The sequence below is a fragment of the Sminthopsis crassicaudata genome, chromosome 3 (assembly GCF_048593235.1).
Source record: "Sminthopsis crassicaudata isolate SCR6 chromosome 3, ASM4859323v1, whole genome shotgun sequence".
NCBI lineage: Eukaryota > Metazoa > Chordata > Mammalia > Dasyuromorphia > Dasyuridae > Sminthopsis > Sminthopsis crassicaudata.
In genome coordinates this window covers 239,622,232-239,649,564 of record NC_133619.1, presented here as the reverse complement: position 1 = coordinate 239,649,564, position 27,333 = coordinate 239,622,232, and the positions used below count along the sequence as shown (strand labels likewise).

The 27,333-nt window shown below is 35.8% G+C and overlaps 1 protein-coding gene across 1 annotated transcript in view; it reads left to right on the top strand.

The window, feature by feature from the left end:
- The window catches only part of LOC141561127 (granulocyte-macrophage colony-stimulating factor receptor subunit alpha-like), a 58,994-nt gene that overhangs the window by 6,333 nt on the left and 25,328 nt on the right, over nt 1-27,333 (top strand). Inside the window, exon 2 of the mRNA XM_074300257.1 lies at nt 1,458-1,524. The gene's annotated coding sequence lies outside the window, so the exon portion shown is untranslated. The remainder of the gene's footprint in view (nt 1-1,457; nt 1,525-27,333) is intronic.

Below are 27,333 nucleotides of genomic sequence, written 5' to 3'. Positions count from 1 at the left end.
GTTTCATATGTATAAATGTGATAGGACTCTAATATTTCCAAAGTCTGTAAATATATAAGTTCTTGTGGGTAGGGATACTTTTGCTATTTCTTTGTTTTCTCAGCACCTTGCATACAGTGTAGTACATAGTAAAGACAGAGATTGGGCTTGTGACTTCAATGGTGTATATGGAACTGCCAAGTGAAGAGAGGTCCTTCACTAATGCAAGTCAATATTTTCTCTGTTCATCAATCAATTTTTGATTAATTGATTAAATGTTGAACAAATATTCTCACTTTACAGATGAGGATACAAAAATTTCAATGTCAAATTACTTCTCCAGTAATTATATAATTACTAATTACATAATTAGTAAATATAGATCTGGCATGTGAATTATTTTATTCTTCCATAATATATTATGCTGCCTCTCTGGCCTAAGAGAAAGGAAGATACATAAATACATATACTATATATATATAAACATGCACATATATGTATATACATGCATGCATATATATATACAAATCTATATATCTACTTACATATATATGTATATACATGTATATAATATATAACATGTTATATATTGTGTTATATATGTATATATGTATATGTTGTATGTATAACATAGTAACCTTATGCTCTTTACATAGTTGTTTGCATGTTGTTTTCCCCATTTCATTTTGAGATCCTTGAGGGACAGGTTTTGTTTTGTTTTTGCTTTTCTTTGTATTTTAAATGCTTAGCATAGTGCCTGAAACATAGGAAGCAATAAATGCTCATTGACTTAATTTGAATATAATGCTTTTTTACTTGATTCATAAGGTAATTTCTACTCAAAACAAAAGCTTCATCACAAAAACTGATTTAACCCACTTGTTTTCAGAGTGGACCATATTCCATCAATATTTTCATTCTTTTTCAGTATTGGTAGACATTTTCATGAAGCAGCTAGGTAGTGCAATGGATAAAATGCTAGACTTGGAGTCAGGAAAATCCAATCTCAGACACTTATTAGCTGTATGGCTTTGGACAGGTCATTAAACCCATCTACATTTTCTCACCCTACTCCCCAACCCCCAAGAATATTGTGAGAATTTGTAAAAACATTTTGCAAATCTTAAAGAACTGTATAATGCTACCTAGTAAGCTAACTGGGATCAAAATATTTATCTCATGTCATCTATCTGAGCTTACTTAGGCTGGCCTTCCAGGAACAATTTGTTATCCATATGTGATGTCTTTCCAGTTTGGAAGAACCTGTTACTAGAATAACCATTCAGAACTAGTCACCTTTATACCATAATGTATAAAAATCTACCAAAGTAAATTTTTATTCAGTCATAGTCACACACACACACACACGCACACACACACACACACACACACACACACACACATATGTATAGTGTGTTTATGTGTGTGTATATATATATATATATACAATTTCATTTTATTTTATTTTTGTCTTGTAGTACCACTTTTGCAAATGTGCTATACTACAGTCTGAGGATAAGACAAAGAGAGCAATTCGCAATAAAGGTAACAACTTAACTAACAGAAGATTCTAAATCCTAGTGTGTCTTATACTTGCTTGCCACTACTATATGCAGAAGGGAAACAGAAGTTTCTGCTAATACAAAAGAAAGAGTGTGAACCCTAACGAGAAAATGGAAGAGATATACATTTACTATATTACTTTTCTCTGTTAGTGGTCTATATATAATGCATTTACCTTTTTCTCCCTTCTTACAAGGTGTTTGGAAAACAGTGCTAGGATTAGGTGGAACCACTAGAGGGCAAGATGACTTCATCTGGAAGTAGGAACAAGAAGTTTTTAGTTAATGAGATAAAAAGATTAGCATTTTCTGTCACCACCTGAAATATTAAAAATGCATTTGTTATGAAAAGATAAGACTTGGCATCAGTTCCATAAATTAGCAACATAATCCAAAACATTTCAGTTTACTTTAATGGCAGGGTATGGTTCCCTCATCCATATATTTGTCTGAGGATTTTAAATTTCTTTATTTTCATTATATAAATTTTTGGGAAGTAATCTAACTCAAGAAATAGCAAATAATTAGCTACTACCAGGTGTTCAAGTGCTTTTAAAATCTATGTTAATAAAATATTATTAGTATTTTGTAATTTATAGCATTATGCAAATATATTGTATTACATAATTTATATTGAAATGATATACCATTATATATTATATAATATTAATATTATCATGCAGTGCATTTAAATAGTTTAGATGTTTGCATAACATATTATATTGTATTAAAACATCTAATTATAATACACACATATTCTATTACTTTTTTTTTTTTTTTTTTTTACTAATTGTAATACCATGGGTACTATTTTGCAATTATATTTCTCTTTTTTTTTTTCCTTCAAACTTTTTAATCACTTTATTTATTCATTTATTTTGCATGAATTTGTTATCTCCCTTTTACTTCCTCTCCCCATTTGGGCAATGGGGGAAAAATTAAATAAAATCCTTATGACAAATATCATAATCCAGCAAACCAAATTTCTACAATGTCCATGGCCAAAAACATGTCCAAAATTCTGCACTTTAAATCTATCACCTCCTTAGCAGGAGATAGGGAATGTGTGTTTTGTCATCAGTACTTTGTTATCATTTGCCACTGACCAAAAGTTGAAATAGAAGTTCCTTGAAGATACTAATATTTCTCATTTGTTGAATGGGGATAATAATATACCATATATCTAAAAACGTTGTCATGAAGAAAGTGTTTCACCAACCATAAAAAACTTCTATCTTATAAAATATTTACAGTAACTGTCTTTGTAGCAGCAAAGAATTAGAAATTGTGGGTTTGCCAGTCAATTGGGGAATGACTAAACAAATTGTGGTATACAATTTTGGTGGAATATTACTGTGGTATAAGAAATGATGAGCTTGATGGTCTTAGAAAAAGATGGATGCACTCACACAATGAAATGAGCAGAAGAGAACATTGCATATAGCATCAACAATACTGTTTTAAGAACAACTTTGAGTGAATTTTAACTATTATAATATCCAAGTTAACTACAAAGAACACATCTAGTGAAAGAAATGACAAATAGAAATATGTATAGAATTATTTTACATATATCTGTGTATATGTATATATAGAAACTTATATATGTACATATGTAAATATATATATATACACATAAATATAAACATACATAAATTATGTCTCTAGGATGAGAGAGGGAAGAAAAGGAAGGGAAAAAAAGAAATTTGTATGATAACATTATTGTATATTTAAAAGGATTAGCAAGTTGTATATAATAGATTTACCATTTCATATGTAATCATTTTGTTATTATTATTATTAAACTATATTATGAGGGGGAGAACCACATAGGTAGAAAGTATCAAAAGCAGGATTTGAAATTTTTTCATTATACCAGGATGCATCACTATGTATGATAAAGACTGAAAACAGCATAAATATTCAGTATAGCCCAGGTCCTCCTCAACTTTAAAACTACTTCCTAACTAAAGTTCAAAGTAGAATAATTGGAGCTCTCTTGATTACCTATAATTAAACAGGGAATTTGGACTGTTTCCTGAGGCAGCAAAATCCTCTTTCATGAAAAAAGCATCTGACTAACCATTAGAGTATTTTATAAAGGATTTTGGATTGGAGAGGAAGATTAGTCTAGATGTCCTTTGAGGTGCCTTAAAGGCATCTAAGTGGAGGGAGAATGGCCAGTTCAGAGTTATGGAATGGGATATATACAGCAACATGCTGGTTAACAATTGATTCTTCAGAAAAAAAAATATATATGTATGACACACTTTTAAGTTTAATGTGTCAATCTCCATCACTTTAACCAAACAATAAATCAAACCCTAGTACAATGAATTGTACCAATGAACCCTGGTACAATAAGGTCCAGAAGACCTTAAGTTCAAATCCAGTCTTACTATCCACTTACTATCTGGGCAAGTCATTTAACCTCTGCCTCAGTTTCACAGATTGTAAAATGATGATAATAATAGTACCTATTTCCCAGGTTGTTATGAAGATCAAGTAAGAAATTTGTAAAGTTATTAACATAGTGCTTGACACACTGTGGGAGCTTAATAAATGCTTGTTTCCTTTCTTCCTTCCTCTTGACTTTCTCTATGGTCCTATAACTATCTATATGGCATCTTTTTAGGTGCCTTGAGAATCTAAACAGGGTATTATCTCTACTTTCAAAATTTCTCCAGAAATGGGTATCTGAGGTAGGATATGGGACCAGATGAGAGCTGCAAAGAGTATCAAGGGAGTAACAATTTTTCTTTTACTTTATTTCTAAAACTTTTTTTTTTAACTTGTCTTAGCAAAACTCCTCTGGGCTGGGTATGAGATTAACTATTTGGGCTCCTTTGTGGTCAATTTCTGTGAAAACGGGCTTTCTTTCCTTTGCTAGTAAATACCTTGACTTGAGAAGGCATTCCCCTAAACTTCAATCCAATCTACCCTTAACATCCAAACCACTCTCAACTAAAGCCAAAGGTAGAATTCACATCATGCCCCTTCTACTAAGTTTCTAATCCTGTCTCTAGACTTCAGCTCTTCTTTAGAACAGAGATGAGACCTCCAAACCCAATTAATATGTCCTTGGCAAAAGTACAAAAATCAGGAGCTCAAGTTATTGCCCTTTGGTTTAATAATGTGACCTTAGGCAAATTGCTTAATGTCTCTGAGCTTCCTTTTCATTTCTCTGAAAACTGAAGAGGGAAAAAGGTAAATTTTGATTCTATCTTACTTTATCTTAGATGATAAGTTCTATTCACTTCCTTAGGATGTGAGCTCTTCTTAAAGATTTTTTTTCATTTTATCAGCTTCTAGTCCATCTTAAAATTCGTCATCAAAGCATTACCAACTACCTTAACTACTCTGACACTGCCATATATATATTTATATAATCTAAGGATCTTTGGACCTCCACATCTACCCCATTATTACACCCTTAGGATTTGAAAGCTTCATCTTCCCTGAACCTGAATTCTCTTCACTTTTCTGTATCCCAAATTAAAGCATAAGCAGCTTCCCTTTTCTATTTTTCTGTCAAGTGCTTAGCATAGTGTCACATAGTAAATGCTTCATAAATTTTTTTTCATTCAGACACATACACACATACACATATACACACAACACACTCACTCACATACAGTCTCTCATCCAGGGATAGATTTTCCCTAATCCTATGATTAAAATTTTATAAAATCAGGAAAATATACAAAATAGAGAGCAATTGTCTTTATTAATAGCAGAAAAGATAATTTGAGGAAAAATGTCTACACTGAACATTATGATTAGGATGTGATTAATTAGGATTATCTTTTCTCAAAAGAGGAGAAACAATAAATGGTTTACCCATAGAATCTATTCAGTAAGAGGAAGTGACTCATGGACTCCCACAGGTAAATGCTAGGGTGATGAGACCCTAAAAAATTATATACTCTGAGTTTTCACAAAAGATTGATGAGAGCTGATGAGAGAAGAATTCTAATTTGCCTTCCCAAGCCTACTTTTCTATACCAGACAAAAACAGACATCCTAAACCTGTTTAGGTTTTAAGAGGTTAAGAAGCATTTAGTGGTTCTCAAGTGAAACTATCCTAAGGATCAATTAATTGTCTAAATCTTGTATAGAGAGAAAAGTTCTGATCCTCCATAGGTTTAATAGAAGGGTTGATAGTTCTTTGTGGTTCAGAGGCAAAAGCTAGGGAGCCAGAGAGCAAATAATTATCAGAGCAAGAGGACAGAAAAGGGGAGCCAATAAGAGGAAGAAGGAGTAGAAGTCTACTTTATAAGTTTAAAGGGGTGGCAAAATTTTACTGCAGGCTAGCAATTGGGAGCCCTCTTACTATAGTCCTTTCTACTACTGATGTGGAAATGAAGCAGGTTGTGGTCCCTTTAAAAAACTGATTTGTGATTCTTTAAGAAATTGATTTGTGAATTAGATTACTCCTAGCCCCTCCTGGCTGATACATTATCAGTTCAGGAAGCCTGCACATTTGGTTCACAAATCCTGGTCAAAAGCACCCCTTTGAATTCCTATAGGAGATCTGGCTTGTCCCAGCCCCCACCAGAACTGAGCCAACTTGGGCTCTCACAGCCCTCAGATCTGAGCCAACTTGAGATTCCATCCATGGGCTCCCTTTAGCTAAATCTCTCATTATAAAAAAGAGTCTAAAATCCTCTCTTTGCAGAGGTTCCAAACATGCCAGCTATACCATGCTTGGCATCCCAAAGAGTTTCTGCCCACTGGAATACTGTTTCCAGTGCCTCTTTAGTCTCACCTATTTTCTTAACAGACTTTAATCTTACTTCCAAACCCTATAATAAACCTCTTTTATCAATCTAGGTTTTCAGGTCTATAAATTCCTTTATAGAGGACCTTGTGCCACCACTAGATTTCATTTAATTCCCTAACCACCAGAAACCCTAATTTCATTTGGGTACCCCAAATCTAAACCTCATCAGAAACTGTCCCACAAAGGTTTAGTGGTTTGCTAGGCTGTCTGGTCTGCAGAGGAGCAAGAGCTAATGATAATTTTACCATTTCCTCCTTCTTTCCTTCATCTATGTTCTATAACACAACCAGATCAGAAGCCATCAATTACTGATAGCTTATAGATTTTCTATAAGGTCACACTACTTATGTTCCCACTTAATTAGGCACCACTCTATGATAAATAAAATAGTCATCTAGGTGGTACAGTGGATAGAGCACCTGGTTCAAATTTGATCTCAGATATGTGATTCATTTAAAACCATTTGCCGCAGTTTCCTTATCTGTAAAATGAACTGGAGAAGAAAATGAGAAATCAGTGTTCTAGCCAAGAAAACCCTAAATAAGTCAAACACACCTGAAAATGACAGAAAGGGGTTTCTGAAGCTGTTGACCAAAATCTATGAGTGTCTCCTGAGGCCATTGTCACTCCCCATGACCTTTACCACTGGACTCTGATAACTCTGGAGGAGAAAATGCGCCTAATGGCTTTGCTCAGTCCCTTCTCAGTAAAATCCAATTCATTTGTAAGTCAAAATACCACCCTCCTGGTATCATTGGTCCTCTGGAGAAAGAAGAAACAACAATTCCTATAATAATAAGAAAAGAGACCTCAATTTCTTTGGAGTCCTACAAGCTAATAAAACACCAGCAACAATTTTAAAATGCCAGAAGACTCACATCTGAAAAAGTAAAGACAATTCTTCTTCCTGCTCAATGATTCCATGGACCTATTTACATATTTACAATACTGCTCAGTGATTCCATGGACCTATTTACAAATTTACAAATTTAGAATACTGCTTTGTGATCCACTGCCAAGGGAGGGAAATCATACAAGTTTGCTAGAGTCAAGCAACCCTTTCCAACTAGTGAATCCAAACTGCTCCCAAGAAACTTATATAGTGCTTGAGAATTATAATTCTCTGTTGAACCTTACCTCCCCATTGCCACCATGAGAAAGCACTCGGGATAATAGACACAAACTCCCTTCTCAATCATGCACAATACACATAACTCAAAGTAGCAGCAAAGGCAAAGTCTAAATTTCCTCCTTCCTATCCTGTTACTTATTCCTCAGTTCTAGCTCCTTAATCTAGATATTTCTCCACTTTGTACAAAAACTTAGGCACTTTAATATTACCACTGTACTTATGGCGGTAATATTCTTGCAGCTTTCAGTTTGGTCCAGAAACTCCATGTTGCTCAATTACTTTTCCATCTGGTACCATGCTTGAGATCATATGGTTCCCTGAAACACATAGATGCCTAGGGAAGTCAAATGACTGAACAGATTTCCTTCCAAGGAACTAAATCAATGTGTGCTTGAAAAATTCTTCCCTGTCTGACCCTCTTCCAAAATCCTTTTTAAAGAGTGTAACTGATGAGAATTAGGAAAGGGGCAACCCCTTTTGGTTCAGCACAAGGATAGTCTAGTGATGGCGCAAAGGCCCCTGTAAAGGAATTTACAGGCCCAAACACCTAGATTGATTTAAAAAAAAAAAAAAAAAAAAAAAAAAAAAAAGGTTTATTATAAGGGTTTGGAAGTAAAGGTAAAGGTAAAGGTAGAAAGATGCCAGGGCCAGAGTTGGTCGCTGGGTGGACAGGAACCTTTATATGGCTGGATACCATGTTTTAAGGCTCTTGCAAAGAGTGGACTCCAGAGTTGCCCCTTTTTATAATGGGGCCTCTTGGTGATCTTGAAGGTGGGTGGAGTGCCAGGCTCCTGGCTGGTTTCAGCCAGGGTTAGCATTGAATAGAATTCAATGGGTTTTTAGATAAGGAAGAAGTTGTTTGTGGGGGTTGTCCTGAGCAGATAGTGGGGGACTGGGAAAGCCTGGATATCATTGGAATTCCAAAGGGTGCTTTTTGACCAGGATTTGTGAATCAAAGATCCTAGCTTCTTCAGCCATGAGGGGAGGAGGGGGAAGAATCAGAAAGGAATCTTAAAGGGACCTCAACTCCCATCATAACCAAAGTTCCTGGATGTAAATTAATCAATTATTCTCAAAATGACTAGTACAGCAGCTCAAGGCAAGAAATCCTTATTTTGCTGAGAAGAAGTCATTGATGTCAAAATAAAAGTCTTTGTCAGTGGATAATAAGGACTTTTGTACCTTATACAAAAAAAGATTATCAGTAATACAAACAAATAAAATATTTAGTACAGACAATGAGTATGGTAAACCAATCAAAGAACTTACCTAGTACAATTAAGTTAGTGGTACATTGTGAATATTTGAAATGATAACAATTATTCACCCCATCACCAAAGAGAATTTAATATATAATAATGATATTTAATTGAGAAATATAATCTAACTTATAATAACTTGCTAACAATTATGGTCCCAGGTTCCAGTGATTTTTCTCCCACCTGGAAAGAAAGTTATGTTGCCAAAGAATATTTAGAGAGGATTTGTTAAAACCAAGGAAACACATTGTTACCATGGACAGTGCACAGGAACTTAACAAATAAGTTTGCTATATAGAACTGTAATTTCAGAAACTCATGGGATTTTAGAGATAGAAAATAACTTGGCAATTATCCAATCCAAATACTTTCATATTACAAAGGAAGACACATAAAGGTGAAATGATACCAACTGTCACAGAGCCAAGCTTCTAGTACATAGTCCTTGCCTCTAAGTTCAAGATTTTTTGTGCTCTTATCACAAATTTGCAGTTTTATTTGTTATGATGGAATTGTGTTCATCTTTCCTGGGCAAAGCTCTAGACTTAAAATTAGGAAGATCTGAGTTCAAATGCTACCTCAGACACATACACTCTATGTGACTCTGAGAAAGTCATTTAATCTCTGCTCACTTCCATTTTTTCATCTATAAAATGGAGGTAACTATAGGATCTACCTCCCAGGTTATTATGAGGATAAAATGAGATAGAATTTTAAAAGTGTTTTGTATACCTTAGTGTACAAGTACTTTATGACAATGATATGTTTTAAGTAGATAAAATACATGAAAATATAATTTTAAAAAAAATTCTAAATTAGGGAGTCACCTTATAAGTTATTCACTTTATAAGATTCTTCACATTATAAGACTTTTTACCCCAGGATTCCTTTAAAATAATGGACTTCCAAAAATACACAATCAAATTAATTCTACTATCACATCAATTTGACTGGTTTCTCCAGATGTCTTTCCAGAAGTGTTACAGACCTTCCTTTCTTTGTCTAGACATCATGAAATTATATGTAGACATTATGATAATCTACTGTTAGGTTCTTACTAAGTGCTAATCAGATAATGAGATGTTAGGTTCTTGCATTGAGCCCATGTTGGGCGCCAATATGTAATGTTCTGTTATCTCCCAAAACTGCCAATAGCTCTCTGAGAGGAGATCTGCTGTCTCAACTGTAAAGGGCCTTTAAATGGGCGCCACAGCGCATCAGGAGATTGAGGCCCGGAAGTAATTTCTGTGGATATTAGGACTGCCCTTGGGCGGGATCCTGGCCATATTGAGATAGCTTTGTAATGGGTGACTCTCTCGCTGATTGGCTATGTGTGTGACCTCACAGGCCCTATGTAAGCCCACTGCAGGCAGCATTTGCTCTCTTTAACCTCGTGCTCTTCACCCTGGCTCCCCAGCCTGGGTGGCCAAGCCAAGATGGATAGCCAAAAGAGGTAAGGGTTTTGGTAGTGAACACATGGGTCTTCTGACCAGGTGTTCACTCGGGAACCAACAAGTCAGGGCATCAGTTAGGGCATTATGTGAGTAGGTATAATAAAGGCTTTTAAGATTACACGTGGTTGTTCTTGAGTGCGCTACCGGTTATTAAGCTATAGATTCAAGAGATTGTGGCCAGAGACCTTAGAAGGCCTCAGAGGAGGCGAGCCGGGTAGAGCTCACACTGCAAAGGACAGTGGTCAAAGGTACTCTGGTGGGTCTAGGACAGACTAGTAAGTGTAACTGCCAGGAGAGCACATTACACTCAACTGCCGCCAACTCTGACCTAGAGTAGAGACTCTTCTTAACTTGCTCAATGTTGCTTCTTTTATCCTCCCAGAGAATGGGCTTAGAACAACTCAGGGGCTTCTGGGAAAAAATACCTCAACCAATGAACTTGTTTCTCCCAAGCATGCAAGCTCCTCCCCAGAAGTCCAAAGGGGCAAAACTCCCAGTAAAGGCCGGAACCAGAGAACTGCAAGTACTGACCCAGCACCTAGCAAGAACCTAACATCTCATTATCTCATTAGCACTTAGTAAGAACCTAAAAATCTATCAGTCATCTCTTACTCTCACCCACCACCAGATCATCTCTTCTTGTCATGGAATCCCTTGATGACATACTTTAGTCCTGGTGTTGGGAGTTCCTCATCCATCATAAATCACAGGCCACTCCCACCTACCATACACTTTTACATCGCCCATTCTGTAGTACACAGTTCATAGTTCTTTAGTTGTTCAGAAGAAATAATGTTCCAGGTCACACTGCCACATAGCAACATTAGTAAAAATTTTATATTGAAAAATAGTTTATGGTTATTATGGGAAGATTGTGGTTTAAAAGGGGGGGAGGGGAGGCTTGCATTCTGACAACGCAATTTGCCCTCTTCTCTTTTTTCCAACTCTGGATCTAGCTTACTGTTCATCTGTATTGTCTATCTAAGATTTATTTAGATAGATAGAAAAAATAGACACATTCACACACACATATACATATATGCATATATGCATGTAAGTATGTCTAGGTTTATGAATTATGTAATCTCTATAAGGTATCCATTTAAATACATATTGAAATCCGGGCAATGGACAATCTCCATCTCAAATCTTTCCTGTATAAACAGAGCAAGCTCATGTAAGTGATTACTAATCTCTTCAAGGATAATAATTTACATGATTTTCAATGTCTGTTTAGAAAAGCAAACCATACTTGTGCTTCTCCTTTTTTGTCATCAATACTAAAAAGTATAAACTACACTCCATTTGCTTTTTAACAGTCATAATGGATATCATAACCATGAAGTAGATTGTGATCCCAATGTATTTCAACTTAACAGATTTTCATTAACACTTACCATGAAAGGAACTCGATAGTAAACCAACAATATATGAAGGCTAGGGGACATTTTTTTCATTTTTTCCCTTAGTTTCTGTGGAAAAGGGACTGCACTAGATAATAACAACACAAAGATAAAAACAAAACATTCCTTGATCCCAAGTAGTTCACATTACATTGGAAGAATACAACATGTATTCAGAAAAATTATAGTAGAAGAAAGCTAAGGAGGAGGATTACACTAGAAGTTGGAGTGAGCAAAGAAGGCTAATTATAAGACATGGCACCTAAGCTGAATCTTGAAAAGAGAATTCCAAAATGAAATTCTGCATTTAATTTGAAAACCTAGATGAATGAACTGTGAAGGAATCATCCTACTGTCTCTCACAATTCTACATTAATTTTGCCCCAACACACCAAATTTAGACTTTTTCTCTATCTCTGTTCTCTAGAAAAAGAGAACAAGAAGACAGGGGATTGTGTAGGAGTAGAGCAACCATGGTTTTAGTCACCAAAGTTAGTTCTGCCCAGAAAGGAAAATTTCAGGCCCTGTCAACCATACTTTTCTCTTCTAGAGAAGACAGAACTGGATCCTCTCTAAAGAGTCTGCTTAGAGTGAGTTCTGATAAACATAGCAACACAAAAGGTTATATGGCCAAGCCCAGCTTCCCTAAGGATTCCCCAGCAAATATTTAAAAAGGCACCATGTGAAGCAATGACGAGTAAAACAAAAGGGAAATACCAGTAAGCTTCTCCCTTCAGCCCACAACTACAGGAAAAACTCACCATAAGTCAGAAGGCTCTAATCTTGGGAGGTCTAAAACTAGTGCAATCTCTAGTAAAAGGAAATCAAATAAGCAATACTATTTGGTATGCTCTAGACTATAAAAGACATATTAGGGGAAAAAAATCAGTTCCTAACAGGTCTCTGCAAAAACAGACTGATGAGTCTGCCCCAAGTAGTGCATGAAAGGGCAGAGAAGGGAGAGAAGGAGAAAGGTCTCCAAGAATATACAATGCTATCTCTTATATCCTGTGAATGTCAAAATGGGTAAAATCATTCCCTGCCCAAGGAGCCACATAGATGGGACAACGCCCGGGGAACTCAGGCCTAAGATCCTTCCAGGAAGCCTGAAGCCAGTGGAATCTCCAAAATTAGAAAAGCAGAGGACACAGCCGAACCCTAGTGGTCAAGTTGAAAGAGATGAAAGAGATGAAACTAAACCAAGGTGAGCACCATATCAGACACCAAGGAAACAGAAGCAAATGAAATTGGGCTCTTCTTCTTTTTACTGGTGACTGATTCCGCAGGATCACCATTTGGAGAGGGACCCTAGCCATGTTTCTGTACCAACTCTCCAAATTCCACTCTTTCTCTTCCCCTACATTGCCTTAGGATATTTCCTTGTTTTCTAACATCCTTAATCTGTATTAAACTCTCCATTAGAAAAAGTACTCCTAGAAGCTAGACTTATATTTGTATGATTAGAACTTAGCACAGAAACTGACATGCAATGTTTAATAAATGTATTACTTATCTATCTCTTTTTCTCTCTATCTAGAGCAGACGCAGTTCCCTATCCTAAGACAAGACTATGCCTGAGGATCAAGGCAAGTGAGGGGGTCCAAGAACTAGCCATCTAATCTAAAACTATAGTGTGGGGAGCACAGTAATGATAAACAGAATAAACCAGGCATTTCCCTATCTAAGTGGAATCTGTCTTTAACAAAAAGTTCCAAATCATTAACTTGAAGGTAGAGAAAGAACTTAAAAAAAAAAAAAAAAGCCTAAATACAATGAAAAACAATTATGGGGTTAAATTCGCCTTTTAGATTAATCTAAAATAAGACAGTATCACCACAAATAAATCAAAGTAGAACTCTAGGTAGGGAGGTGAAGGGAAGGAAATGAACTACTTGACCACAAGGACTCCAAAAGTGTATGGAAGAAATGAAGAGAAGAAAAAAAAAAAAAAAATAGAGATCTTAAATGATTCAGGTGTTTTTTCTTTTGGTGGTTTCTTGTTTCTTTGTTTGTTTTTACTGTTCTCCTTTCTTCAGGCTAGGTGATTTAGAGATTAAAATCAATATATATTAAGTTCAGCTCAATGAGAAATTTAGATTTGAAAGCTTTAATGCTACCTTTTTAAAAAATTATGTCAATCTTGAATTTAGCAATGAACATCCAGGACTTGATAGAATTCAATCTCCATTCCTTCACTGCTGTTATAGCTTACTTACTATGTATGTTTAAAGAAAGAATTGATGAGGTAATAGGGAACCTCAAAATGATGAAGTAACATGAATCAAATCATGAGGTATATACCTCAATAGGATTAATTGAGGTCTAGTGGCAGGATTCGGGGTACAGGAAGTCACATGGAGCTTCCCTGCAACCCCCTTAAGATTCGGCGCAAGGATACAAAGTTAAATCTGGTCTAGTGGCCTGGAGAGTCCCCTGTAAATGAATTGACAGGCTGAAAACCTAGATGGGTAAAAAGATGTTTATTGCCAGGTTTGGAAGCAAGGTTAAGGTCTGGTTAGTAAAAGGCATTAGATAGAGGAAGATACAGGCCAAAAGCAGAGGGGAAAGAGAATCTCTGATGCAAACATCTTAGCCGGAATCTTTCAAATCTCTGACCCTAGATGATTCTAGCTTTGCTCTTTTTATCTGCTTGAAGAAGCAATGGGCGGAGCTCAGGTTAATTCCTTGAAGGCCAGATTTTTGGTGGGCTTTATCCAAGCCAGCTCAGATCCGGTGGGGGGCCTGGGTACAGCCCAAACTAGTTCTGACCAGATCTTGTATCAAAGGGGGCTGAAAACCCAAACCAATTGGGGGCTGGGTACAGCCCAAACTGGATCAGATACAGATCTTTTCACTTAGGAATATCTTGTCCCAAAGGTAGATCAGACAAGGAATCTTAAAGGGGCTACCCCCACAAAAAGAATGTCTATCATATGACTTATCATATAGTCAAATGTGACTATAAAAGATTCTCATTAGTTCTATAAGAAAATTAGTCAATTCACTCAGACCTGCGCTATTAAGATAGTCACAATCACTGAACAAGATTACTCTTCAAATTCTCTCACAAGTTTTATAAGCTAAATCATTGACATTGATAAAAACGTACCTTTAAAATATACCTTTCTCCTTAAAAAGTTGGTTGTAGGGGCAGCTGGGTGCCAGAGTGCGTAGAGCAGCAGCCTTAAAGTCAGGAGGACCCGAGTTCAAATGTGATCTCAGGCACTTAACACTTCCTAGCTGTGTGACCCTGGGCAAGTCACAACCCCAGCCTCAGGGGGAAAAAAAATTGTTTTGTATCAAACACACAAGATTTAAATGTATGCAACTGGAGGGAAATGTGAATTCCATTTTGCTGAATATTTTTTATAATTCTTATGTTTGAGGTCCATGGACCTAGAACAATTTCTGAGACTATAAACCAAGAAGTTAAAGGTTTGATTGATATTTACATGCCACCAACTGCTGAATGTAAACATACACACACACAAATACACATGCATATATATATATAAAATCTTCAGCACAAAAAAAAGGAAACATATATACTCATCTTTAAATCTTTCTATACATGTAAAAGTTGAGTAACTCTGTCATTTTCCAGTTTGTCAGTTTCCAATCTGTCAGTTTTTATTGTAATCCTTAGTTTTATTAAAGCCATGGTACATTGTAGTGTCACTCCCTTATCTTGTGATATCATAGCATTAATAGAGAAAGTCTTTATCTCCAACTACATCACTTTACTTCCTTCTCTTGAGACTTAGTTATAAAGACCAGCTCCTTCTTAAGGCTAGAAAGAAGAGATTATGTTTTGACATATTCTCATACTATTTTTATGATCAGTTTTGTGTGGAGCAAAGCTAGCCAAGATCAAAAAAAGTCTTCTCCAGAATCCTCAAAAAGCAATCTCGTCAATCTAATTATTCTCTTGGTCTAAGAATCTCTTTCTCTGCGACATCTACTTTTCCAGATATCTTTATTTTTCATATTATTTAATCAACAAATGAGTTGAATACAAGAAGGGAAAGCTTGAGGGGAGAGGTAATGAGTTCAATTGCAAAGATGTTTTATTTGATGAATTTGATTTGATTTATAGCTACAGAACATCCAAGTTGAGATATCTAATAGTTAATTCAGGAGTCTAGAGTTTAAGAAGAGAGGTTAAGGCAGAATAAGTAGATATTAAAACCACTGGCAAAGATATTATAATTAAATCAATCAGAGTCAATGAGATCACCAATTGAAATAATATATAGAAGGAAAAAAGAAGACAGCTCATGAAAAGAATTTTGGAGGACACTTACATTTAGTGATATTATGCCACAGTTCTCTTTTATTGTCCTGACTCAGTTTCCCTAATTATCCTGATCAGTCCTGCTTTTGTTTCCCAGCTTCTCAGTTCTACAAAACCTCCCCTCCCTCTTTATCTGAATACTTGATAAGGATAAAAGATCTTATGTTTTAGAATATCAAAATGCCTCTCCCCATCCCAAGCTATTGGAATGTCAGATATCTTATCAAGATGCCTGTCCCCTTATCCAGGGTACCTCCCCCTGATTATATCATCCCCTCCCCAGAGGCTCACTCCCTATCAGAATCCCGTTCCTGCTCTCAGTATCCCAACTCCGCCCCTGCCTGTCAACCTGAATCTGAGCCACCTGTATATATGTCATTGAGAACTCTGATTGTTGGCTGGATTCTTGGAGACAATAGTTTCATTCAGCCCTGGGACCAAACCATGGATCCAATTTGATCCCAGTATATTTCTCTATTTAATAAATTATTAAATACTCTCTAATCTCTATCTTGCTCAGTTTCTCCAGCATTACAGTGAGAATGGCCTAGATGAAATGCAGTGAAGGAGAGTATGGAGAGAATTGTCAATAGACATGAGAAGAACCAGGAAAGAACAATCTCATCAAAGTGAAGAGAGAAAATAATATCAAAGAGACAGGAATTGATTGTGTAGAAAGGTTGTAAAGAAAGATGAGAATTGAGAAAAGACCAATAGATGTGTCGATTGAGATTACTTATAATTTAGAATAAAACGGTTAAAATTGAATGGAGAATTTGTAAACCAGATTGTACAGAGTTTAAGAGAATGAGAATAAAGGAAGTACGAGCACTAATCCTAGACAGCCAGAAGGCTTTCGAGTTTAACTATGAAAGGTAGAAAAGATATGAGATTAAAAAAAAGGGGTGGGGTGGGGAGTGTTAATGGATTAAGTAAGGCTTTAGGGAAATGGAAATATTTGTAGGCTATATGTAAATAGCCAGGAAACAGAGAAATAGAAAATTAACTGGAAAGTAAGGCTGATGGGGATGGTGAGGAATCTGCTAAATGAAAAGACAATGAAATGGGATCCTACTATATGGATAGAAGTTTTCCTTGGCCAAGAAAAAGGCATTTTCTTCATGAGAGACAGGAATGAAAGAGGAGATAGTGGTCAATAGCAGAGAATAGATGAGATAAACCCTGCTTCCAGAACTCCAATTAAAGGAAGATACCACATACAACAAAGTTCTACTGCAGGGCAAATAAAATTCTTTAGATTACCCAAATAACTAAGATAACACAACTGGAGGACTGAAAGGAAGGACACAGAGACAAGAAAGATGATTAGGCCTGGAGAATAATAGGAGGGATCTTAGGGAATCCTCCATCTCATTAGAAGAAATGGAATTCTAGACTTCCATTTCATTCAAACCATCATGAGCAGTCAAACAGACCAGACAAGATGGAAAGGTGTTCTTCCTGTCCCAGTTCTCAACAGACCAGGTCAGGAGAGGGGCAGAAATAAGAAAATAGTAATACCTGGTTGAAGCTGTTTTGCATTCTGGAAAAGCCTGGGGAAGAAAGAGAGAGAGAGTGGGGAACAAAAGTGGGGTTAGGGCTATCTCTGATGATGGCACCTGTGTAGATTTCATGGCCATTCCAAAAGGTTTCAAAACACTTTTTTGTGTCCTTACTAAAATATAACATCCAGAACTAAACACAACTCACCAAATGTGGCCTAACAGGTTAGGGACACTATAACTAGTATCTAGCTCCTGAAAATCACGCCAGAGGAGGGAAATCTGCTAGACTTGAAGACAAATTCAATCAGTTAGAACATCAACTACTCTTCTTGACAGTGAGATCATAATAGTGACTTGTATTGCATTTATAGTTCACTAAACCCCAAGGAACTTTGATAGATAAATTGCTAGATAGCCACACATTTCTGATTTTTTATTTGTGAAGTTGATTTTTTTTTTTAACCTAGTGGTAAGACCTTTAAAAGTAACAGAAATAGAGGAAATAAACTTTCTGAAATGAACTGGATTAACTGCAAAGTTGCCTTGTACATCTCTATCCTACACACACATACACACACACACACACACACACACACACACACACACACACACATACACACAAACACACACGTCACAGAGACACAGAGACGGACACATTCTCCTCCAGAAATAGAACAGGAAATAAGCTCAAGTTCAGCTGATATGGATTCAGATAAGGAACATGAGACCAATCTATATGTCATTGCTACCACCATCACTTGCTTCCATATTAGAACAAACTGCATGAGAGAATTTAGTAGGAAATTTACAAAGCCTGACTGGGACAGAGCCCAAGAAAACCCCACGCATCACTATGACATCACAGGGGAAGGAGACCCAGGGGAAATGGAGGTCCTCACACTATTGTACTTCCTAGAATTCACTTAACCTTTTCTTAACAGGGTTTTAATACATACTCAAGTCAGGTTAGAGGAAAGAATGCAGGAATTTAACTCAATAAAAATAAGAAAGGGATAATAATAAATGACAAAAAGGTAAAAAATGTGGAACACAAAGCTTTACAAAAAATGAATGTTGAAAACTATATTTACATGTATTTGGAAAAATAAAACACTATTGAGAGAAAAAAGTGCTTTCTAAAAACTCTTTGAGTGAAACAGAGTCTGATGGGATATTTGTACAAAGAGTAAAAGGTTTGTTATTCTATTTTGTTTTGAAACTATCTGGGACAGGGAGTTGGGGAAAGGGGATCAAAACAGGATCACTGCTTAAGATGCATAGAATGATGATTGTGGGGGGAGGAAAGAAGTGGAGAGTGAGCAGAGAGGAGGGGAGGAGAAGAGAGAACAGAGAAGAGGAGAGGAGGAGAAAGGGAAGGGGAGGAGAGAGGAAAGGAAAAAAGGTAAATAGTGGAGAAAAGAGACAGAAACATAGAAAGAGAGAGAGGCAGAGACATAGAGAGGGAGAAGGGAGAGAGATAGGAAAGGGAGGAGAGGAAGAAGAGGAGAGAGGGAGAAGAAGAAGGAGAGGGAGAGGGAGAGAGTGCTAGCTTCTTTTTCTGTTGGGTTATTAAACTATATCAGAGGAATATTGTAAATTATTTAATGAATGGGGAAAAGAATTTATTAAGCTTTTACTTTGTGAAAAGCAAAAGTCCTGAGTACAAGTAGAAAAGTAAGACAGTCTCAGCTCTCAAAAAATATGCATTTCAATAAAAAATGACTCAGAAAATTTTAGCTACAAGTCAGATGGTAAAGTCCTATGTTCCTTACAGTACATGACATTGCAGATGACAGTGTTTATGATTTGACAATGCCAAAAACTTTAGTGACTAGAACAACAATCTTAGTTGTGATTGGTGCATCTGTAAGAGCAATTGCCAGGCTGTGTCTTCACAGGGACTGCTTTCCAGGATGATAGTTGCTGGTGCTGGCATGAAAGCATTGCTTTCTTGAGTTCAGGGTCCTGGGTTGTCTCCACTGAGCTCTGAGAAGAGATGATGGTCCATGTCATGGTGGTGTTTGATTTGCCTGGTACATGCTACTTTCCAGCTCTCTCTCAGAGTGCCTTGTTGCTTCACTGAGGCTCATTTGCCTAGTTATAGATTTCTTAGATTTTAGAAACATATTTTTACAAATATCTCACGCTATTCTTGTGAAAAGATGGGACAGATGTGGGTTAGGTAAATTTATAAGTAGTTTAATAATCAGATCCAAAAGGCAGTCACTGATGGTTGGCTATTAGATGTTACTCTTGGTTAACATTTTTATCAGGGACTTGAGCAAAACTGCTTATCAGTTGTGCAAACCAGCCAAAGCTAGAAAATATAGCTAACATTAGATAACATAATCAGTATAATAAAATTTCTTCATGGGCTAGTACACTTTGCAAATCTAGTAAGATGAAATATAGTAAGGATAAAGTTTTACCCATAAAAAAAATTTTCATTAAAAAAAAAAAAAAGGATGGGGGAAGCAATAATAGTTATCAGTTAATCTGAGAAAAAGCTGGGGATTTTAATGAACAGTTAGCTTAAAATGAGTCTACAGTATGATGTGGCAGGCCAAAAAATTGGTTAAACTAATCTAGGATACTCATAAGTAAGGAGACAATAATTCTATAATATTCTGCCATTATCAGAAGTCTTAGTACATAGTAAGTGTTAATTTCTGTCAGTCCAAATTCTTGACAGCTGATGAGTCAGGTGATCAGACAGCATACTTTCAGGGAGCTCACATAAAGCAACAGCTATTTATCCTGAATGTCTTCCCCAAAACTTCATATACAATCCCCAAATAAGCAGCAAATTGTCCCCTTTTGAGCCAGCACTCATGTTCACCACCTTCATGCATATTCACATTCACACTCAATAATGCACAACTGTATAGTTCTTTAGGCTCTAAGTCCCCACCAGCCCTGGTGTTTGCAAGAGTGCTATCCTTATTTGGCTACTTCTAGTGAAGAATGTCTACATTCAAAAAATAAAATAAAAAGCAAATACACACACACACACACACACACACACACACACACACACAATTCCAACAAATATAAAACAAGCCCTCAATATATAACCCTTATGACAGAGGTCCTTTCTTGATAGGAAGGCTATATATACTCTTCAAAGACCTCTGATGTCTCAGGTTTATTGTTTTCACAAAGTGGAACCTGGCAATATTAGTATTTGGCACCAATTCTCCTTATAACATTTATAATCTGAACATTCAGATTCACACAGCTGGGCACTGAAAATAAGTAAATTAGATGTTTACAGATAGTGCTGGGCTTGGAGTTAGGAGGACTTCAGTTTGAGAATGACCTCAGATTTTTACTAGAATGACTCTGGAAAAGTCACCTAATTCTTTTTGCTTTGTTTGCCTCACCTGAAAAATGAGTATATAATGTCTTGCAGTAGTCCTGTGAAGAGAAATGAGATAATTAATTTTTAATTACTTATTTTATTTTATAAAATTTGAAGGATAGCTCACCACAAAAAAAAAAAAAAAAAGTTAATGGATGGCTTATTCTACTGTATCCTTCCATTTACCTTTGCAGCAGATGTATCATGGTCTGCCAAAGTCCTTACATGGGCAAAGAGTTTACTTTCATGACTGTTATTTCACTTGACTTGTGACATGTTTCTCCTTTGTTAAAATTATGAAAATAAATTCTGTCTCTATGAATGTGTGTGTGTGTGTTTGGAAGGATCAGGAACACAAGGAATTATTCAAATTCGCTGAATAAAAAGAAATAACCTGCTTCTTTTGGGGCTGTCATTATAACTAATGAGTAGGAGAAATCATGTAGGTTTCTTAAATTCAGATGAGGAAGCTAAGTAATCTTTTAGGGGTGGGGAGACAAGAAAGAAGAACAGTGAGTCACTGAGGGATTAAAACACTTAAAAAGAAAGCTTCTACACAGAAACAGCCAGGAGGGAAGAAACCTGAAGCAAAAGGAAAGACAGTGCTAGTGGTAAGAAACTTCCTATACAATCTGATTTCATACTATATGAACATGTTGCAGCTGATATGGATATAATGAGTTTCTTCGTCTGAAAAATGAAAGGTTGTATTAAATTGCTTCTAAGATCTCTTCCAACTCTAGTATGCTCTTAAAGCTATATGAACAATTCTTTGAAAAAAACTGACTATAAACTTGGTGTTGTGAGGGGCTGAGGATGCAGAAATCAGTGACTTGATGCAAATAGACCATGGAAAGGAGGAAAAACATGAAATGAAAAATTAAATCTGGATTTAAGTGAGTATCAATAGGAAATAACTACTCTGAAACTCTAAGAAAGAGAATCTTTTTCTGAAATGGTTTGCTGTACAGACGGAAGCTTTCTTCTATATTTAAAGATATTTCTGATTGAAATTGAAATGTAATCACTATGCCCTTTGATTTGTGTTTCTAATTATGATGATGGAATAGAGTTAATAGATTCATACTCTTATCTGTCTCTCTTGAAACCAATAATAAACATTTGGAAATTGGTTAACTATAAAGACAAGTGGTCTAAACGAGGATTGAACCTATGAATACAGAACAAGCTATTCTGACAATCTGAGATCTCCATCTTGAGAGAATTTATGGTAACTTTACTCCACAGTGGCATATTTACATTGACCAATTCATGTCAGACAAAACCACTATACTCAGAGTGGTAATATTTCTGTGGTCACCTAATAGATCCTGAAACATCCTCAGTCATCCTCAGTAAACTCACTGCTTTTGACAAGGTTTCCTCAAATGAAATGTCATTGGGAAGTTGTTGTAAATGGAGAACAGTAAAGAGAACTGACAGTGGGGAACAGAAAATCATAGAAAGGGGAAAGAAAACTTAGAGAAACAAAAAGTGAAAAAAGAAGAGGGGAAAAAAAAGGTGGTTAATGAAGATGTGGGAATTTAGAAAAAAAGAATCATAAAAATAGCTTAGAAGGGAAGAGGAGGCAGAGACTAAGTAAAAATTATTTTTAAAATTGTATGTGTGTATGTAGGTATGTGTGAAAAATGGTTAAATAATAATTTGTGCAATAAATATTAGATTTTATTGAACTAAAAGACTATAAGTATCATAACAAACACAAGAAACAAGCAAAAAGCTAGAAGCAATGGGTAGAAGTTTCAGAGACAAATTTAGACTCAATGATGAGAAAGCTACCTGTGAATATAATGTGCAATACTTTGCTACAGAAGATCAGAATTCAGTTTACAGATTTTTCACTGGTATTCTTCAAATGAAATTTAAATGACTATTTTAGGGACCATCGCAATAAAGATTCACATTCAGATATAGGATTGGTTTAGACCAGGGGTTCTCAAACTATGGCCCGCAGGCCAGATGCAGCCCACTGAGGACATTTATGCAGCCCTCCAGGTTATGGCAAATGGGCTGAGGGACGGAGACAGAGTGTGAGTTTTGTTTTTACTATAGTCTGGCCCTCCAACAGTCTGAGGGATAGTAAACTGGCCCCCTATTTAAAAAGTTTGAGGACCACTGGATGATTCCTGGGTCCCTTCCAACTCCAAATATGCAATAATTTTGTGAAAAGCAAAGCAGAGGGATATTCATTTAAATTCTAATATACAGAAGATAATAAAAATTGAGTCTACTTAAAAAGGATTTTTTCATGCCAAATAAATGGCTCAAATTTTCTATGGAACAAGAAGTGTGGGACACAGGTTACCATTTTGAGACTTTACACACATGTATTACATTTATTCTCTATGACCCTGGCAGTTCTGACTAAGACAGAGAACTCATTGTTGTTGGTGGTGGTTGTTGTTACACTCATTAAAGCTTGTGTTCATGCAGTTATTATAACTTCCACTTTAAAGAAGATATAATTTCAATTGTGTAGGTACTTCCAAAGTCAACAAATCAGCCTTCCACAAGCAACCACAAAAGGCAGCTGAAAGGGAATGTGATTGGGGAAGAAGGTATATTAGGGAAAAGATATCCAGAGATTTGGATCTTCCACTCCCAACCAAGTAGACCATAGCTAAGATGCCCCTCTCCAAAAGTCACCACCCTGAAGACAAGTTAATCATGATGAGCTTCTACAAGTTAATCAAGGCCAATCCTATAAATGACAGACGTTCAATCAATGTCAATAAATCTCTTATCAAAGTTTTTATAGCTTGGCAAAAATCTTTGTGTAAGGATAGAGCAAGAAAAGCATTTTTCAGACTTTGATGAAGACATCTGTCTGTCAGAACTTAATTTTTTTCTTCTTTCCTTTCTTTCTCTTTTCTTTCTTTTCTTCCTTCCTTCCCTCCTTCCTTCTTTCCTTTCTTTCTTTCTCTTCCTATGGGTGCTCTGCCCAACAAAATCTAACTTTTGAGCTCTGAAACCTCACAACATATCTTGGGGTTCATGGGCTAGAATTATTTCTAAAGGAAGGATCATGCTTTAAACACAAATCATTCTGGCTCTCATTGATTGGCCAACAAAAGGTCCTGGGCCAAGCCCCTCTTGGTCTTTTTTGGGGTCCTGATTGCTTCAGATTGAATGTAAATTTGAGGCCAAAAATCCTGGGAGTCTTCCCCCAGGGTATAGATTTTGTTGTTGTTTTTAACTAGTAGAAAAAAAAGGTTATTTTTGCTTCCTTTCTTTCTTAACTGAATGAGTGGTTGTCTCAATTAAATTGAGACTTGTTAAAGACCTTAGTTTAAAAAGGCCAAAACATCCTACTGTATATCCAGGGCTATCTCCAGTCATCTTTTTCTATATCATGCTACTGGACACATAAGTGCTCTGGAGGAGAAAGTAAGGCTGGTGACTTTGCATAGCTCTCCCACAATTTAAATCTAATCCATCTATATGTCATGGTATCACCTCCCTGATGTCATGGTCCTCTTTGAGAACAAAGGACAAAGTACATTGGCTCTGCTACAAGTTCAATCTCATTTTAGTCCCTTCACATGCAAAGGCAGCCCATCAAAGTATACTAAAGCTTCTATCCTCCCAGTATAGCTTTTGGGATCCCAGGATCACCTCTAGATCACAATAATCCATTTGAATAGGACATGAATAGATATTATTATAACACATATTCAAAAAGCAGATTTCCCTGACAGTTACCTAAAGTAATCATGTGATACTCATAGTCAGACCTGCAATTCTAATAGACTTGAACAGATAATTTCAACCTTATACTTCTATTTTCAGTTGACTTGTATTATTTCTCAAGAGGACCCAATCTTTACAATGGGATCTTGACAAGAAACGTTCAGTGTGTATCCAGTACACTGATGATGCAAGTTAACAGTCTTTTCCCTGTAGTATAAATTACCAAAATTTCTCCCATGTACCACTTCAAATCTTACCATTTCAATGAAAAGAACGCTGAAAATTTGAGCCAAAGGACCTGGATTTGAATCTCAGACCTTTCACTTATTACCTGTCAGACTCTAACCCTAGTGTTCCTTAGCTATAAAATGAGGACATTGGACCAAATGATTTTTGAGGTCTCTTCTATCTCTAAATGGAGCAGTTTAACTGGAGCAGTTAAATTTTTACCCACACTTCTCATCCTCTATGACTTGTCCACATCCTCCCATACATCATCTATATAACAGTCAATCAAGATACTAGAAGACTTCTCCTCAAACTTGAGAAAATATTTGGGCACTACTACAGAATTCATCTGTCTGTTATTCCTCCCCACACCTGGACAACTTCCTTTACCAATCATACATTTCCTGGTTTCTGCCTTTTATATTGTTTTTTGGACATCATTGATATTGTTTATATTATATTACCACATACTGTCATTTATAATATTGTTTTATATATATATATATATATATATATATATTTCCCCCAATTACTCTTTGAGCTTCCTGTGATTGTGATCTTTTTGGAGGCTACAGTATTTCATAATGTAAAAATACCACATCACTTGGAATAGAGTGGTATGAAGGGAGTAGGATAATATTGGTATCAGGAAGATATATTTCTCCTTCAGGGTGCATCTTAAGATCAAAAAAAGTTCCATGCAATCTATGAAATACAATTCATCCTGTTTACTTCCTATTATCAATTCTTAGGAATTGTCATTATAAATTGTATTATGTATCTAGGAAAATATATACTACTGCACTGGCTTATTAAAGTATGTGCTATACCTGGTATAATTCTGACAAATAGCATAAATATGTTTCTAGATAGTACCTAAATATCATCAGAGCTTTCTGAGGATACTCTTTTGCTAAAAGACATTCTATAGAATTTTAGACTTAGAAGTCCATCTAGTTCAATCTACATCTGAAAAAGAATTCTCTCTACAATATAGATAAAGAATGATCCATCTAATCTTTGGTTAAAGCCTTACAGTAAAAAGGAGCTCCCTCCTTTCCAAAGCAGCCTAATTCACTTTTGATAAATTCTAATCATTTATAAAGTTTTTTCTAACATCAACACCAAAAGTACCTCTTTCCACTCTCATTTAGTCAATTTAGTAAGTACTTGCTATGTCCCGGGCCTCTGTGCCAAGCAGAATTTAATTTCTTAGCCAATGGAAAGCATTCTTCAGAAAAACCTAAAAGCATTAAATAGATGCTAAGTATTTGGTGGGGAAACACGTTAGAAGACTACAAAGATAAAAAACTAGAAAATAGAGCCACAAGTGACAAAAAAATGTTTTATTTGATATTAGTCACAATAGGGGGCTATTATATTTTATTTAATAAGTCAGTGACATGGTCAGATTCATATTTTAGGAAAATCATTTTGAAAACTGTGTGGAAGATGAAGAGGAATGGGGAGAAACTGGAAACAGGAGACCAATTAGGAAACTACTACATTGTTCCATAATAAGGATTTGTACTAAATCTGTGAGTGGGAAAAAGAAGATATCTCCAATAGATATTGCAGAAGGAGAATTGACATGACTTGGTAACTAATTGGATATATAGGATGAGGAAGAGTGAGAAGCTAAGGCTGAAAAAGGTTAACAGATTGAGAGCCTGCAGGATTGGGAGGATGGTTGTACTCTTAGAAAAGAGAAAAAAATTAAAAGGAAGATTTGAAGATAAAATAAATAATAAGTTCTGTTTGGGGTAGATTGAGTTTGAGATGTTTACAGGGCAACTATTTAAAAAAGTCTAATTGGCAGGTACAATTAAAATTACAAAGACAATTGCACCAAAATCTCTTCTTAAAAACTTTTCACAGAGTGACCTTGATTAATCATGTCAGTTTTATCGGCATAATGGGATATGAACTACAGAAGGTTAAATAAGCTAGGGAAGAGTAGATAGAGAACATAGAGAAGAAAACAGAAAAATCAAGGAAGCACTGGGTCATGCTCAAATCAAAATGCCTGCACCATAAGAAAGTCTTGAAGATTACATGCATTGTATTGTACTACCATAGAAAGTTTTATTATAATGCTAATCTTGCATTTATATATACCCCAAAGTTTATGAGATATTTCCTTATTATGATCTTATTAGTTAATAACTATACTTTAGGAACAAGGAAACTAAGATTCAGAGAAAGTGACTTTTATCTAAAGTCATGAATCTAGTAAATGGTAAGATAGGAGAGGGAAACACAAGATCTTCTAACTAAACACTTGTGCTTTTTCCATTACACCAGGGGTCAGCAAATTATTACTCATGGACTAACTGACTAATTTTTTTGTTAAATCAGTAGGTGAAGAATACTGGCTTATTAAATAAAATATAATGAGTAATATCAAATGAAACCTTTTTTTTTTGGTCACTTGTGGCTTTATTTTCTAGCCTGTTTTTTTTTGTCTTTGTAGTCTTCTAACATATTTCCCCTCCAAATAGTTAGCATCTATTTAATGCTTTTAGTTTTTTCTGCAGAATGCTTTCCAATGACTAAGAAATTAAATTCTGCTTGGCACAAAGGCCTGGGACATAACAAGTACTTACTAAATATAACTTTAGTATTTACTAAATACTTTCTTTTAATATTTTAAAAACAATAT